The 17,737-nt window shown below is 33.0% G+C and overlaps 1 long non-coding RNA gene across 1 annotated transcript in view; it reads right to left on the bottom strand.

The window, feature by feature from the left end:
* Positions 1-9,405: 9,405 nt before the first annotated feature.
* Positions 9,406-17,737, bottom strand: part of LOC129221239 (uncharacterized) — a 74,310-nt gene continuing 65,978 nt past the window's right edge. The window contains exon 4 of the long non-coding RNA XR_008580488.1: positions 9,406-9,611. This is a non-coding gene — a long non-coding RNA (uncharacterized LOC129221239). The remainder of the gene's footprint in view (positions 9,612-17,737) is intronic.

Raw genomic sequence — 17,737 nt, 5'->3', positions numbered from 1 at the left:
TCGATTTAAGAGAAGACTTTTTTCACACGGCCAATGTTTATAGCACCAGGAAAAAAAACTAAAAATGTTATATACAAAGAAGTTCTTGATTAAACATAGGTATAACAATAAAATGTGGATGGTCTGTGTTTGCAAAGATAATCAATACTTTAAAAGGATCGTTAATAACAGTTAAAGCTCGGTTACGGACAAGGGCATATATATAAGGAGTCCAGGGACCCCGAGATCCTCCCAAAATTAGGAAAAATTATAGGTAACTAGAGGACCCGACAGACGTTGTTCTGTTCAAACTTTGTAAATTGAAAAGTAAAAAAATTTCAATAAACTATCAAGTGTTTGAAGTAGTTTTGTTGAAAAAAATAAGTAAAAAGAAAAGGTTTTAAGCTGCTTGGTGTCAGAATGCGTATATTTATTACAACTTGATTTATCTAATGCCCACTGAGCAGTTGCTTTATTAACTATTTTTTCTCCCGTACTTGATGGTTTGTTCTTTCAGCCATACTCAAAGGATAAAAAGCGTCCTCAGATATTAAGTGTAAAAAACTAACTACCCATCTAAAACAAACGGGAAATCCCGTTGCAACATCCCCCATATGAAAAAGAAGAAAACAATGAAAAAGATATCGTATAAAAAATGATAAAGGTAAAAACAGTTCTCTGAATAAGCGAAAATCACTCATCCCTCCCCCACCCCTGACGATGTAAAATAAACGCTTTCTTCAACTAAAATGACTAAAAACTCTTTAAAAACGAAAAGCAACTCTTTGCAATTGGAAATAATTCGCCAAATAAACAAAATATACAATAAATTACATTAACAGTAGCTTTAAATTGTAAACAAATGATCACACAACTCTATTGTTTACAGCCAAAGTCGCCAAGCCACCACGTTACTGTAATCCAGCCGATAAGTGAGCGAAGCCAACTCCGATCGATTAGCGCTCCGATCTTTTGAACGAAAACTTTTTAAACTTCATATATTGCCTAATTTGTTCTTTCCACCAAAGATAAAGATCGTCCACTGCACTGATCTTTTGTGTACAGAACTACCCTATTGTAATTTATCTGGACGAAAATAAAATTTGTTTCGGCTTTAAATTCCATCATTTTATCCTTTAATAATGTACTGATTAATTAGATAATCCTTAAAGTATTTTTGACATTGGTGGCAAAACTCAGATGGATTTAAGCCGAGAAACAAATGTTGCTAGGTACGGTACTTTCTGATCATTTAGTTAAGAAAACCTCAAGCACCGATCCGGTCACATGATTCAACTACGACGACAGAACACACGTTTTGCGTGAACCATCCAGTACTTTACTTTAAAATATATCACGGGACCTAAAATCGTTGCTTTTAAGAAATGGAAAGCTTCATTCTCTCTCTACGTTTTATCTATTCTCAATTGACATATCACCAGTGGCGGCTCGTCACTATGGGCCGGGTGGGCAAGGCCCACCCAGAAAAATTGTACACCACTAAATAGATCATGTCAAAATAACGTTTAGTATTTCGCTAAAAAAAAATAAATAAATAAATAAAACAACAAACAAACAACGAATTGGGGACATGAAACACATTTTAAATCTCTAACACTTTGCATATCGCTTCTAAAATGTTAGCGTTTCGCTTGCAAGCTCTGGGAATGATTCTTGGGGCTGCGACTGGTTTGCCCCTCGATTGACTTGCCACACCTCCGCACCTAACCAATCACGACGATTCAATCAGACACCAAAACGGCAAGTCCGTGTCACTCCGATTTCTGCTGTGTGGGCTCCCGCTCCCTAGCCCTCCGAAAAATAGCTTTACCCCCAACAGCAGTAGAAGGGCAAAAGCAGTTGGGGAAGGATTTGACACACGTCACTTGTACGAAACAACAGTTCGAAAATGGGCAAAAAATGACAAGCCCACTGAATGAAAGTGCTCTTATCGTTTTCCACCGTCCTTCTTTTGTATTTGTCTTTAATCTTAAATTTCTGTTAGTATCTGGAACTGGCATTTACCATTTTATGGGTTCCTTCCGATTCTATCGCATCGCATGCGTGCGTATTTTTATTTATTTTTCTGTTTGGAACTAATATGATCGGAATTTCTGAATGAAGAGTTTGTTTTCGAATATACTAGTTGGTTTTGAGTGTGAAAAATTCTGAATTGGTCCGAAACTTTTACAAAAAAAAAACTTCAATTGGGCGAGATCTATTCAAATTTCTTTTTTGTTCTGATATTTGGCAAAAGTAATAAGTATTAATCGTATAATAGGTCTTATCGATATGTGTTTTCTATTCTGTAGTACTCTAAGGCGGAACAAACCTGAATTATTTCAATTTGATCCGGCACATCGCTTTAAATCCTTAAAGGCGTAGGGCCACATAACCTCAAAAATGACCAAACTTTTCGATTTTTTTATTGTTTGTTTTAAAACTTCAGATTGTTTCAAACTTTATGAAGAAGAGAGTTTCAACGCTTAGTTTAATTATTTAAAAAGTTATTAACTTTAGGTCACTCACACTAGGTGCGCTTTTTCTTGATTTCGAACTGTTTTTGAGCAATCATGAATTGCTTATTGTGTTCACTTGACCGTTGAATGACGTATGCCTTTGATTTTATTTTTCTATTCTTATACTGTTGGCCCCACTTAAACGAATACCGTCGGTTTCAAGAAATATTCGATTAAGCTGGGAAATTTTATTTATCTTCCCTGGTTGACAACTTTTGCTTAAAACGTAATAATAAATCAATATCTAAGTAATAGAAAAAAAATGTTTTTGATTAAAAAGCGTTTTAAATAAGCTAAGTAATCAACAACATAGTATAATAACTAAGTATATATAATACAAGTACATATGAAAGTTATAAATATGCAACTTAAAACTTGAGGTACTAAATCTACACCTTTTTTCAGTTCATATTGTTTGGAGAAAGTCCATAATAGTGGATTCCTTGCTCAATGTGTTTTGTGAACAGTTTTCTAAATTCAATTACCGCCTTTTACGTAATCAATAATTATCAATTTCTTATTTTCTGCAATGTTAATATTTTGTTGTGTTTTTTAATTTATTTATTGACTGTCTGTTGGTAATGGCATTGGTAACTATAGAAGAAACTAGATAGAATAATGGAAATGTTTTGATGGAAAATTAATGTTGTTTTTCCCGCCCGTCGTTTGCCGAAAAATGCTATTTTAAGTTTTTACGTCAGTAATTGCTCCTATTTAATTTATTTTTAACGTATTCAAAAAATAATTTCAGCAAAAATATATGTGAAAGCCGATTACTATTATTCGATTTTCCGAAGAAATTATTCGATTAAGCGGGGATCTCTAACATTACATCTATGGGGGGGGGAGATCTCTAACATTACATCTTTAAATTTGGTTCCTAGAGATTTTACCCGATTAAGCGGGGCTGACAGTAATGCAGGCATCCATGTGCCTCGGAATCGAATTATTTATTAACGACCTTCTGGACTTTACACAATCCTTTTTACGCGAAAAAAGTATCCAGCACATAATATCCAGCATCCAGCCCCAGGCATTCATATGAATTTTGACGTCAGGAATTCAAAATATGGTTGCGATAAAAGCCATTAGTAGAATAATCTTTGGATGATAGTAGTTGATCAATCACTTAATTTTAATGTAATACAAAAAAGCGTGGGGTGCTGTCTATGTATATTTTTGCATGGACAACAAATGGAAGAAGTTCAAGACAACTGATAAGAAGCCCCCCACGCTTTTTTGTATTACATTAAAATTAAGTGATTGGTCAACTACTATCATCCAAAGATTATTTTTCACTTTTTAGTTCATTTTTGCTACGAAAGCGTGTTTTTTTAGTTTTTTAAACTATTATTTTATTTTTCTGTTTTTTAGTCTTATGTTGGAGAATTATCAGGCGACGAAATTATTTATAAAACGAGTGCGAGGTAATATCTTAAAGTTAAGACAAGGGCACCGCGATAGGAAGCTAATGTGAGTCATCGATGTATGTTTGCGGAAATCATATTTATATTACTTTGAAAATCTGAGATGCATTTGAATAAAAGTTTTGTTCAACAATGGTCTGATCAGCAATAAATTTCCAGTTGAAGGCTCACTTAAATTTTGGCATGAAATGAGTTAAAAACAGTTATATTTCATGTTCTAATTACCTTGGAACATTGGAACAAATTTTGTCTGATGCAGAAAAATGAAAGGTTTTTGTAGATATTTTTAAATAATTTTTGCGATCATTTTTTAATGTATTTTTTTAAATTTTTCCTTTTTCACATTGTTGGATTTATGCCAAAATATTGATTAAAATTGGAGGAAAGTAACAATTAAAAGAGTTAATTAATTAATTTGATTATAGAATATTGCATTGTCATCGGGTCTGAGTTCGCGTGCCAAATTTCAAAAGAATCCGATCGCGGGAAGTGGGCGAAATTTGAGCTGCAAGATTCCGTTACAAGATACATACATACATACATACATACATACATACATACATACATACATACAGGTGAAGTTAATAAAAGCGTGTTAAAAAAGAAATTCCTCCTATCGCAATTCGCGATAGTGAAAACCATACTTTGAATTCAAGATCTCAAAATTTAAACTTTTAAAAAACTGATATATTCTTCAGTGTTTTGATTTTATGAAAGGGCATGAAAAATAATTATTGGTAAATAAGTAAGCGCATACAAAGATTCCAAAGAATTACATATTTTATTGAAATGTTTTACAAAAATGCTATGAATGTGATGTGACCCCTAGATATTGTGATGTAGTTTCACACAATAAAAATAATTAATTAAATTAAATAATTAATTCTAATTTTGATGTATGAAGAATGCACTAGCGATTGAGGAAAACTGCTTCTGGAAAAAAAAAATAGTTACCAATTTTGTAATTTGAGATAAGGAAGCATGCTAAAACGAAAGTTAAAGCTTCTGCGTGATCATGTGCTCGTGTTGGCATCAAGAGTGTAATGTAGTAGTTTAATTAATGCTGTGTGTTGTTTATTACTAGTTGGCATGGGGTGGGTGTCTTGTCATTAAATTTAGGTTATTTACCTTGAATTTTCAAAAAATGCTCAAGTCGATATTTTTTTAAAACAATTTCAACTTTGAAGTAGAAGAGAAGTTAGAAATGAAACAACTGCAATAAAGACTATCTTATATTGTTCAGCATTACTAACTGCAGTCCTCTCCATTGTATCTGCATAAACATCATTGATAAAACTTTATACAGCGAGCCCACCCGCTAAATTAAGGCACGAGCCGCCACTGCATATCACAGTAGGAAATTTCATTCCAAAAAGCAGAACTGGCTTTCTTATTGTCCTTTGGCAACAGGTTAAATATTTATTTCAGTTCTCGCTCAACAATAGGTTAAAATAAATATTAATCATTTGGGAGGTATAACCATCCAATGTTCAAATTAATTAATTAATTAACAAAAACGTTTCCGATTCGATCCATCGCGCTTCGAAACCATGCTTGCACACAAAAAATTTGATCAAAATTGAACCAGCCGTTTAAAAGCCTTATGGTGACAAACGTCCGCACAGAAGATTTTTATATATTAAAATAAGTAATTATTATTACAGGGGATTTTCGAAACTAGGTGCACCAAGCACTGTTAACCCCAGCTAATTCCACTACCCGAGCAATGCCGGGTACGGGAATGCTAGTATATATATATATATATATATATATATATATATATATATATATATATATATATATATATATATATATATATATATATATTTTTTTTTTTTTTTTTTGAAAAAAAACTAGCACTTTGTCTTATTAACGTTGTAATATACACTGTTGGCCTCTGGGGCCAACAGTGTATATTAGGGCATCTGGGGAGATGCCCTACAGATTTTGTTGGAAAGGGGGGGGGGGGCAAAACTTATAGATCTAGGTCTGTGGGGGGAAGCAGGGGAATTCTGAATATTTTATTTAATTTTTCACCAAAATAAGACACCAAAATTTCTAGGAAGACTTTCACTAATTAATGATTAATATTTTCGTTTGTTTTCTGAAATTACAAAATGTCTGTTCCATATATACCAAAAATTCTTTTAACGTAAGAAAAATATAATCATCGAGTTGCCGAGTTTTGTTTAAGGTATGTTATTCTTAAGCCTTTTAAATGGCCAAAGTTATTTTAGTCTGCTTCAGTTATTCCTGATAGGGATAGGTTTCGAGACGAATGAGTGGTGCTTAAAATGAATGAAAAGTTTTTTCTTCCCCAATAAGTAGAGGAATGAGGGCAAAATGAAATGCCTAAGATGACTGAGCTTTTTAAAAATGAACAAATTGGAAATTTGTTTTGAAAATTACAGTATATAAAAAGAAAAAATACTGTATCTTAATATATAAAAATCTTTTCTGTGCGGACGTTTGTCACCATAAGACTTTTAAACGGCTGGACCGATTTTGATCAAATGTTTTGTGCGTAAGTTGTGGCAAGCATGGTTTCGAAGCGCGATGGATCGAATCGGAAACGTTTTTGCTAATGAATTAATTAATTTAAACACTGGATGGTAAAATCTCCCAAATGATTAATATTTATTTTAACCTATTGTTGAGCGAGAACTGAAATAAAATATTTAACCCGTTGCCAAAGGACAATAAGAAAGTCAATACTGCTTTCTGTAATGAATTTTCCTACTGTGATATGTCAATTGAGAATAGATAAAACGTAGAGAGAGAGAGAGAGTGAAGCCTTCATTTCATGAAAGCAACGATTTTAGGTCCCGACATATATTTTAAGGTAAAGTACTGGCAAAGTAAAGTTTACGCAAAACGTGTGTTCTGTCGTCGTAGTTGAACCATGTGACGGGATCGGTGCTTTAGGTTATCCTAACCAAATGATAAGAAAGTACCATCCCCAGCAACATTTCTTTCTCGGCTCAAATTCATTTGAGTTTTGGCACCAATGTTAAGAATACTTTAATAATAAACTGATTAGTTTGATAATCCTTAAAGGAAAAGATGATGGAATTTAAAGACGAAACAAATTTTATTTTCGTCCAGATGAATTACAACAGGGTAGTTCTATAAACAAAAGATCAATGCAGTGGAAGAGTTGGTGGAAAGAACAAATTAGACAATATTTGAAGTTTTAAAAGTTTTCGTTTAAAAATCGGACCGCTAATCGATAGGAGTTGGCTTCGCTCACTGATCGGCTGGATTACAGTAACGTGGTGGTTTTGCGACTTCGGCTATAAACAATAGAGTTGCGTGATCATTTGTTTGCATTTAAAGCTACTGTTAATGTAATTTATTGTATTTTTTGTTTATTTGGCGAATCATTTCAAATTGCAAAGAATTGCTTTTCGTTTTTAAAGAGTTTTTAGTCATTTTAATTGAAGAGTGTGTTTATTTTGCATCGGGAGAGGGGGGGGGGGATTAGTGATTTTCGCTTATTCAGAGAACTGTTTTCACCTTTATCATTTTTTTAAACGATATCCTTCCGATTGTTTTATTCTTTTTTATATGAGGGATGTTGCAGCGGGATTTCCCGTTTGTTCTAGATGCGTAGTTAGTTTTTTACACTTAATATCTGAGGACGCTTTTTATCCTTTGAGTATAGCTGAAGGAACAAACCATCACGTACGGGAGAAAAAAAAGTTAATAAAATAACTGCTCAGTCGGCATTAGATAAATCAAGTTGTAATAAATATACGCATTCTGACACCAAGCAGCTCAAAATATTTCCTTTTTACTTATTTTTTTCAACAAAACGGTTCAAACACTTGATAATTTATTGAAATTTTTTAACTTTTCAATTTACAAAGTTTGAACAGAACAACGTCTGTCGGGTCCTCTAGTTTTATTATAAAACTTTCATTGAAACAATATTTTTTATTTTGGCAGCAATTTTGAGCCTTCAAAAAAGAGTGGAAAAATTTCACTTTATTTTCATGTGGCAAAGTGAAAAATGAAATATTTTTTTTAGATGAAATATTTTCTATTTGGTTATAAAAAGTATTTTTGATCAAGTGAATAAGTAAATAAAATTTTGAATAAATAAATGGGAAGAAAATGGAACAATAAACGAATAGGATTAAATGTTTAAATTATTAATTTATGAAGAAAAATAAATGAGTGAGTAAGAGTGAATAAATAAGAAAACAAGGGAATGAAATAAATATAAGTGATTATTAATTGAAGGAATGGAAATGATTTAACTAATAAATGAATACGTGAGTGTTTTAGTAAAGGATTGAGTTCGTAAACGAAATGAGCTATTTCGCTTTGCCCCACATTTACTTAAGTAGATTACTTAAGCAAAATATTTAAAATACAAATAAGCTTAATATTAACTAAAAGCAAGGTCTTAACTAATATTTAAAATTTAATAACAAGAATTTTATAATCATCAAAAATTATTTTTGACTTACAACAAATAGTACAATAAGAGAGAAAACTGCCTGTATTATCATAAGCTTAAATCTTCGGTGATGTTTTTTTCCTGACTGGAATAGACTTCATGTGCAACTATATTGTTAAAATATTACCAGATAGGTGGTGCTAAACGCAGAGTAAATATGTCACCTTTTCACTTTGCCCCACATTATCCTACTAATGAACTACAAGTACGAAGCTTCAGATCGCAGAACTATGCAGGATACATATACACACGAATATACATCAATTAAAAAGAAAGTGTAAATTGATACTTCAAAGAATAAACGACAGCACATCTGAATATCATGGTTAAACGGAATGGCATTTTAGCCATAAGATGTTGACACCAATTAATGACCATTCAATATTACCGAACTCGTTGGAATCGTTTACAAGATTCTATTTTGAACACCTCTCCCTCCAAACATGTGGGTGGGATCTTTTCGCTTAAGTTCCAAATACTCACAACTTTACTGAAAATTTTCCGTTCTTATTAATGGTTATCCGTATATTTGGTAAGTTCCATTAATTGGAAAGTTGCCGAAGAAGTTCAGAAATACCATAAACTTTCATGTTGGGACAGCTACCTAAGATTTCATTTTCAAAACAGAGTTGTCACATAAAAAAAGTTAGAAAATTCATACTATTTCCAGGCTAAATCATAGCATGAGAAACAAAACAAACATCAACTTTTATCGAATCAATTTTACCATTCAACACTTATGTAAAATTAAATTCAGTCAAAATAAATATAGAAGAAAAGCTCTTAATCACATAATAATTACCTTTATTTCCATTTCAGGCGCAGTGGAACATAAAACACAAGCACATCAACATATAATCTTGCAGAAAAAAGCCATAACTCCGCAATCGAAGTAGAACAGAAACGTGATTACACTGTTCGCAAAGTCACTAGAATCCATAGTTCATTTGGCATACCCAAACGTGCAATAAGAAGAGAGAATCGAGCATTCACTTAGCGCTCCAGTGGGTCTGTCCGTCCGTCCTCTCCTCGTGGAGTCGTGGGAGGTGAAGTTCTCCATGACGACAGAAGCATGGCTCGAGGAAAGTTAGCAAGCTGTATAGTTCGCCCGTTAGGTGTAGTTCTAAACTATACAACCTACTACCCTCACTCCGAACGCATGCTATGATAAGCAGAGCTCCTCTAGCAACGCCACTACTACTGCAAGGCTTCCACAGATTGCTGCAACAAATGAGAGAGTTTAGTTGAAATAATCTGTCTCAGCAAAGTGGACGGAATTCCAATTCTCTTTCTATCTACATTTTCATGTGGGAGGTCTTGACGAACATTGCAAATTACGATGGAGTTGCAGAGCAACATTTCCACCGTGTAATTTTTGTATTGAAACAAATAAATAAGGGGCTGTGAGCAAAAATTTTACGCTTTGAAGGGGTGGGAAAGGGGTTCGTGAAATTGTGACAGTTTGTGACAAAGGGGAAGGACGGGGTTACAAGAAGTGTGACGTCACGTATTTTTTACAAGAATATGTAATTTACAAGAAAAATAGCGTGACGAGGGGGGTAACATGAAATGTGACACTTTGGTAGTGGGGAGAGGGATGAAAAATCCTGAAGGAAAATAAAGTGACATCCTCTATGGACAATCCCAAACAAAGATTTATGTGTCATATCCAGTGTCCGATATAAGCGGACGTTAGTCGTATTTTGCAACAAAACATTTTAGCTTGACGATTCAACCTCCCGCGTCATTTTTAAGGCGAAAACTTTTTCTCAAAAAATAAATTTGACAATCGTAATTTTACACCCAGACGTCATTTTTCGCTTCATACGTTATGCAAGAAACTTCCCTTAAGCTACTTAAATCATTTTAAAACTGACGCCAAAGCAGAATATTTCGGCTACTAAAACAAAAAAGCAAGTTACCAATTATGCCTGTCTTTTGCATCCTTATTTCGAACCTTTCACTCGTAGCTTGGAAAGAATAATCAATCTTAAGTATGCACAGTTTGAAATTTTAATCAGAGCTACTGTTTGCATTATCTCAATGCTGCGCCCCAAGGTTAACTATATTTGTTCCAGACATACAAGCAATGAAAATATACTTTTCAAGATAATGAATGATAGACAAGCTAAGGCTATAAACCAGTCATAATAACTTTTGACAGCGAATCGATTCAAAATCTAAAAATAATTGTTTGTTGACAATAAGTTTCTTTGTTAAACGATAAAGAAAGTTAACTTTTATAATATTCTTTTTCAAGAACAACTTTAAATCAAAGCATTATACTTTAAATTACATTATAACTTTAAATAAAAGCAATTCTAGCTCTTAAATTTTGAAATCACAACCATACGAAATTATCAATATGAAACTAATATAAGAGGATGATCCATTACATTGCTTTTTTATAAAGATAGAACAAGAGAAACTATGAATATTAACAATAAATGAACAGTGAAAACAAGGATTGCACACCCTTAATGGCAAATAAAAACCAGGCTCCAGTGTATGCTTCTGTAACACAATTAAATACTCTCGAAATCGAATTTCATAAAATATCGATGAAATGATGGCAAAAGTTTTTGCACTTCGTTTTTTAGTACTCGATTTACGTAACAGCGAGTGATTCTCGAATTAAAAAAACATTAAGTCAAGGTTTTTCAGATCTTCAATCATTGAAATATTCGATAAATTAATAACTATCTGCTCGACTTTACTAAGCATGGAAAGGCGTGCGGGAAAAAATTAACTTTAAGCTACATGCAACATGCTAAATATTAGTTTCGCCCAATCGCCCATATTTAATATTTGCTTATTTCATCATCGCAAAACATACTGTTTATATTTATTCTTTTTTAGCTAAATCTAATATGTTTTTAAAATGTTCCTTACAACGGAAAAAGAAAAATGTTGAGGAAAAATTGATATACCAACTTCTTGCTTTTGTTTTCCTAGAAAGATAATACAGGAGCATTTATTAGGTTTTGAATATGAAATTAGTGAAAACAAAATGCTTGCTAAACTATTTTCTATTTCTTTTTCATTATTTCTTTATTATTTGTGGTTTAAATTTATCACTCCGTGTATCTGCATAACAAGATTTCTTATCATATTCTATTGAAACTATATTCAGGGGCGATAGTAACTCAACATCAAAAACCCTGAAAGTGAAAATGAAAAGCAACGAAACCCTGAGAGGTTACTAACACTATGTGTTTCATTTCCAGGGGTATCTTCAATGAGGGGAGGGGTCATATTAACACAGATTGAACCATAGAAATTTTTGAAGGAGTGCTTTATGGCGCTTGCGGGGGAAGAAAAAGGGAGGGGCTATAAAGCTCTTCTCGTTGAACTGCCGACTACAGAAACCGGACTAGACATCATGGTCTCGTCTCCCCTTCGCCTCTTGTTTGGCGCTCGCAAGGCAGGGAAGGAGGAGAAAATGCGCAAAAAATAAAATCACGGAACAGCATTTTGGGAAACCCGGAATGCTTTTTCGGAAAACCCGGAAATCCGTGGTAGCCCCGGAAAACTAACACCCCTGATTATATTGCAGTTTGTACAAGTATAGTAAATATTGAATTTAAATATGAAAGGATTTTTGGGTCCCTTTTAGTCGCATTCGTATCACTACTGAGAAAGGGAAGGGCTCGCATGAACTCTTGGCTTATTGCTAAGAATTGATCGGGCGGCACAAATACAATCAGGTTCTGATAAGATGATTTCTGATGGGTGAAGCAGTGGCGTAGCCAAGGGGGGGGGGATAGGGGGTCAGACCCCCCCCCCCCCATGAGCCCCAAAAAATCATTTTTTCAGTACCTAAAGGGTACTGTTTATGAGCTAAAAGAATTTCATTTAATATAATAGCGTTTATGACGGTAAAAAGCTTATGTTTTCCTGTTTTGCGCAACATTTTTTCTCTTGGGGACAGGGCTTTCTTATGACGGCAGTATTGATCAAGGTATTTTCAAAGAAGAAATTCGTTTATAATGTCCTTTGTTGTTTAATTGATAAAGAGTAATATATATATATATATATATATATATATATATATATATATATATATATATATATATATATATATACTTTAAACTTCAGAAAAAATTACCCCCCCCCCCCAATGATTTTTTCTCGCTACGCCACTGGGGTGAAGCATTAAACGATTTCATTTGTTAAACATGCAGGTGAGGAAAGCCGGTTTCATTGTAATTAACGGTTATAGGCTATGCGCCAATAAAATATAATTGATCCTTCAACCATCTCTTTTAGTCATCTCGCGCACTGGAGTCTGCTGATTTTGTTTCAAGAATGTATGTTCAGCAGTAGCACACACAAGGGGTCTGGACCCCTCCCATTGCCCTTGAGTTTGTTTGTTTGACTATAATCTTATGCATGTAGTGCATAAGCAAAGGTGAGATTACAAGCAAAGGTAACAATAATTTCAGATTTATTTTAAAAAATATATATTTTTTTTCTTCCTCTACAAAACCGAACTGGTATGTAAAGATAAATTGCTTTTATGATTACTTTACTTCGTTATTTTATTTTTAACTCTGAGAAAAGTAAATACATTCATTCTTGTGCTTTCCGATATTTTTATTAATACCAAAATAAAAAATATATATTTTTTAATGTTTTTTGTACCCGACAGTCGATAAAATCAAACGAATGTTTGGATGCGGAATATGATTATCATACTCCAACCAACATTTTTGATCAACATGCCCTTGTTGATACTACACTCAACAAGTGGTGTGACATCTTTTAAAAAATATTGATATTCAAAATTAAAACACCAATGTTATAACAAAAATAACGATGGATGTTTCCAAAACATTGACATCACCACTATTCTCAACTGCAACATCAACATGTGAAAAAATTATGAGCATTGTGATAAAGGGATAACTAGTTGATTTCAAATTTTAATGCACTGAGTAACAGATGTTTGACAATATCCTTGATATTTGACTCGAAATAGTTCTTTCGACTTTATGGAGAGAAGAAATTAATTTGTCATTTACAGCCTGCCGTATGAGATATATTTTTAGTTTCCAGGCGATGTAAAGCATTAGAAAAAGTAATCGTTTTAATGGGAGTTTCATTATCACTTTTTGCATCAGAATCGCTATTCATTGGTTGCCCCCTCGCCTGTCGAAAATAGCAGGTTCTAAGAAACGTCTATTTCTACTTTGGACAAGATGGATGTATCATTTGGAAAACAATCCAATATTTCCTAACTGAGATGAACAAAAAAAGAAGGAAAAAAATGTTTTTTGGCTGTTAAAATAATTTGTAGATTCGGGGCTTATCATTCAGTAAATAGAGTTTTTGCTTTCATTTTAGTTGGGGGGGGGGGGAGAGAAAAATTCGCTAAATCGCGAAGTTCGTTAAATAGAGGTTTGTTAAACCAGGATCTGACTGTACATAAGAATATAGAAAATTATTACACTATTCTTCTAAAATGGACTTCAAATTTATGTTATTTGAAAAGGATTTTTTTTAGCAAATCCAAGGCTTTAAAAGCAAATGAAGAACTAAAAAATTAAATGCTCATTTTTTCACAATTTAGTATTTTTACAAAAAATATGTAATTGCTAATTAACTCAATACAGTTAAAGTTTGCAAAAATAAATAGATAAATAAAGTCATTCTAATCCAGAATTAATTAAAATAACTTCCAACCATTGAAATAATGGAGAAGTTTGAAGGATGCATAAGGACTGAAATCTCAAACATAATAAGCAATTTTCGGCGAAATCACTTTCAATGTCGGCATGTTTCCTAAAGAACAAGTTTTAACAGATAAAAGCTAAAATTTCGAGACTTTTAAATTTTTATGAGCATTCATTTCATGAAAAAGAAAGAAAAAAAAAGTGGAATGAAGGCTATTAAAATAATAGTAAGACCACACATAACTTTGCGGAAAATACTACTAATTAGGCTAAGCATGGTTTTATTTATTTATTTATTTTTTTAATTCAAAAGAAGCAAAATAAAATGTAATGATATAAATCAGAGCTTTATAACTTTTTTGTATGGATTTTTTTAAATATATATATATATATATATATATATATATATATATATATATATATATATATATATATATATATATATATATATATATATATATATATATAACCTTATTACATTTAGTACTTAAAAATGAGCTTACATTTTCTTCCTCTCAAATATCAGGAAAATTCGCTTATCTGAAATGTGACATTTACCACTTTCACATTATTACGCAACAGTTTCACCCATCAGATGCAAAAATTGAGAAGCAATTCCCTGACACTTCCAGGAATTTCTATAATTTGTGACTTTCCCTGACCTTTTTAGGTGATTTTCATTTTCCCTAACAATTCCAGGTTTTCTATATTTTCCAGGTGCGTGGCAACCCTGATGATATGAGAATGGTAAACCTTCGATCCTGGAGCCCCACCCCATGAGAAATTCCTGTGTGCTCCACTGATGTTTAGCAATAACTCTCAGAAAAATTCCCAACAAATTCCTCAACGAATCCCACACGCGTGTTACAATAAAACCGTAAATTAATAAATTATCAGAAAGTATTGCACTGGAGAAATAAGGCAAATGAATATTAGAAAATGGCTAATAAAGAATAACTCAATCTTTTCGTTTCACCTATGGTATGTTTTCGCAAAATCCAAGATTGATCTCATAAAATTCCCTAGATCTAGGCAAGAAAACCCAAGACGACGTAGCTAACAATTCTTAAAATTTATTAAATTTTTTTTGTAAATGCTGCTATTGAAGTTCGTCGATTTTTAATTTCAAAAATGGTAAAGTAAAAAATATGATAATAAATACCAAAATCGATCTAATAATTATTATTATAATTTTTTGGAACATTTTCTTAAAAAATGGTATAAAAATCATCTGCACCAGAAAGATGATTAACAACATAAAGAGGAAAATTACATCGAGGGCTAGAGTGGGGAAGCATTTTTCTTCCCAACTTATTCTTTTTTACATAGTCACACAAGTGCGTGAAAAACAAAATCCATTTTTTAGATTGCTTCACAAAAAAAATTTATAGCTTAGCAAAAATATATTCATTAAAATATATTCATTAAATATAAAAACGGTAAAACATAGTTTTTATGCCTAAAACCAAAAAGTTCAAGCAAAATGACAAGATCTCTAAAGGTAACCCTAGATCCTGGGGCCCAAACTTTAACTGCCCTGCTATCAACCTAAACACACAATGAACTCGTCCAAGGTCAATCGTCTTGTCATCAGAGCATACTACTGTCTTAAAGGGGACTGAATGTTATACGAATCTGCGTTGGATGAAAATAATAGTAGAATGTGTGGGATATTTAGTTTTAACAACCTATAGTACTCAGGGATGGAAACAGTTGTAGAGCCGCGGGAGTCATGACACCTCCCCCCCCCCTAAACCGTCGACATTGTTATACATCCATACAGTGTTCAAACAATTGATGAATAAAATGTAAAACGTTTTCAGTAGTTTTTTTAATTAATTCAAAAAAATTTAAAGTAAACATTTGAAACAGTACTCCTTCCTTTTCATTGCTTACGAAATTAATTAATAAAGTTTTTGCCCCATTAGGTGCCTTATTCCTGGCCAATTTGGTGCTTTTTACTGAGACCCAAGCGGGTTCAGGAATTTCTCACACCCAAAACCGTAAGTTCGGAAGGAGGTGTTGGGGGTCATTCCTCAGAACTACCCCTTCCCCCTAAAATGGTAGTCCGTATCCACCCCTGCTGGTACTGACATTGCTTATTATAAACTAGGTATTTAATTACTAGATATGATTGAGAAATTCATTTAAGGTAAAAATTTCATTCCTTTTTCCCCCTCATATTTCTAGGTCCTTAGAATAGAGAATATCAGAAGTGGAAAACTAAGTGTGAGCAACAGGACTCTCGAGAGAGCCACGCCCAGATCGATGCACTTTTTCCCAAAGGCTCCGGGAAAAAGAACGAACTGTCCAGATGCACAAGACACTTTTCCCTGATCAATTCGTCTATGTCTGTAATTTTTGACAACCGGAAACTACATTCCGTAGCCGCCGGCTTACTTTTTCGTCTTTTACCCAATACACTTTAGAAACCACTGTTCCTCCCGTTTAACCACCAATCAGAAGATAAAATGAAACATTGCTTCCTACAATGGATTGCAGAATTACAATCAAATGTACACCATGTTTTGAAATTCTTTAAAAAAATTAAATGGGTATATGGAATACATGTTTGATTTTTTAAAAAGGAAAGAGAAAATAAATTCGTCTTATAGTCACGCTATATATTAAAAATCGAGAGAAAAACAAAAGAGTTATATGTAGTATTTCAGCCAGGGCCTGAATACTAACTAGGCCGTGGCCTAGTGCCACCACTATTTAGGGACCCCAAATCGGCAAAACTTGTTGTAGTTAAGGGCTGAAACTGTTTTGTCTATTGGTTAAAATGGTTAAATTTGAATGGAAGGGATTTAAAAACTTATTTCGTCGCCTCAGAGCAACAGTAGGATATCTTAGTGTTATTCATGGGATTAGATGTCTTACTGTTGCTCTGAGGCGACGATTTGGCTTAGAGTCCCCTGATATCTTAATCGGGCCCTAGCAATAGTCGAGACTGGACTATTGCTAGGGCCGAGCTGCTAGCTCGAGTCTAGCAATATGAGAAAATACCAAAATACCAATCTAGACAAAATATCACTTCAATCTTTTAAAATATTGAGGCCATTTATGTGCGATTATTTTTTAACACCTAAACATCGACTTATAGAAATCTGCTTTATAATAAGGAGGATTGGGAAAACAAACGTTTAAGATTTTTAAAAATTTCATTTAATAACGAAAATGTAAATATTTGTAACATGTCTTTCATAAAAAATATTAATCGTTGGAAAACTTTTTTCTTTGAAACTATACCTGATAGCTTTCTCAGTATGACTAAAGGAATGCAGGGTGGCCACTCTCCAGACAAACTCTAAGTCCTTGAGTCCAGGTTTTCCAGAGTAAAATTTCAGAAATTCCAGACACCACGAAACGTATTTCCGATTTTTTAATTTGATTTTGAAACAATTAAACCACTATTTCAACACATCTATGCACACATATACAACTATGAGTAACACGCCTAGAAGCATTTTTCATGGTATGCATTCCAAATAAAAATTGCTCATATGTGTCAGTCTTTCCCCTTACACTAATAAGATAAAATTAAAAACATTTGATAGAATGTCGTTTAGAATTTTTTCTTCAGATTTATTCAAACAGCATTTCAGTCCTTTTGCCCAGTTAATTTCTTTACATTCTATTTTACTTTATTCATGAATTCATAGCAGCCAA

This window comes from Uloborus diversus, chromosome 4 (genome assembly GCF_026930045.1).
Source record: "Uloborus diversus isolate 005 chromosome 4, Udiv.v.3.1, whole genome shotgun sequence".
NCBI classification, from domain to species: Eukaryota; Metazoa; Arthropoda; class Arachnida; order Araneae; family Uloboridae; genus Uloborus; species Uloborus diversus.
The sequence above is the reverse complement of the archived record's forward strand: the minus strand, read 5'-3'. Positions and strand labels throughout refer to the sequence as shown.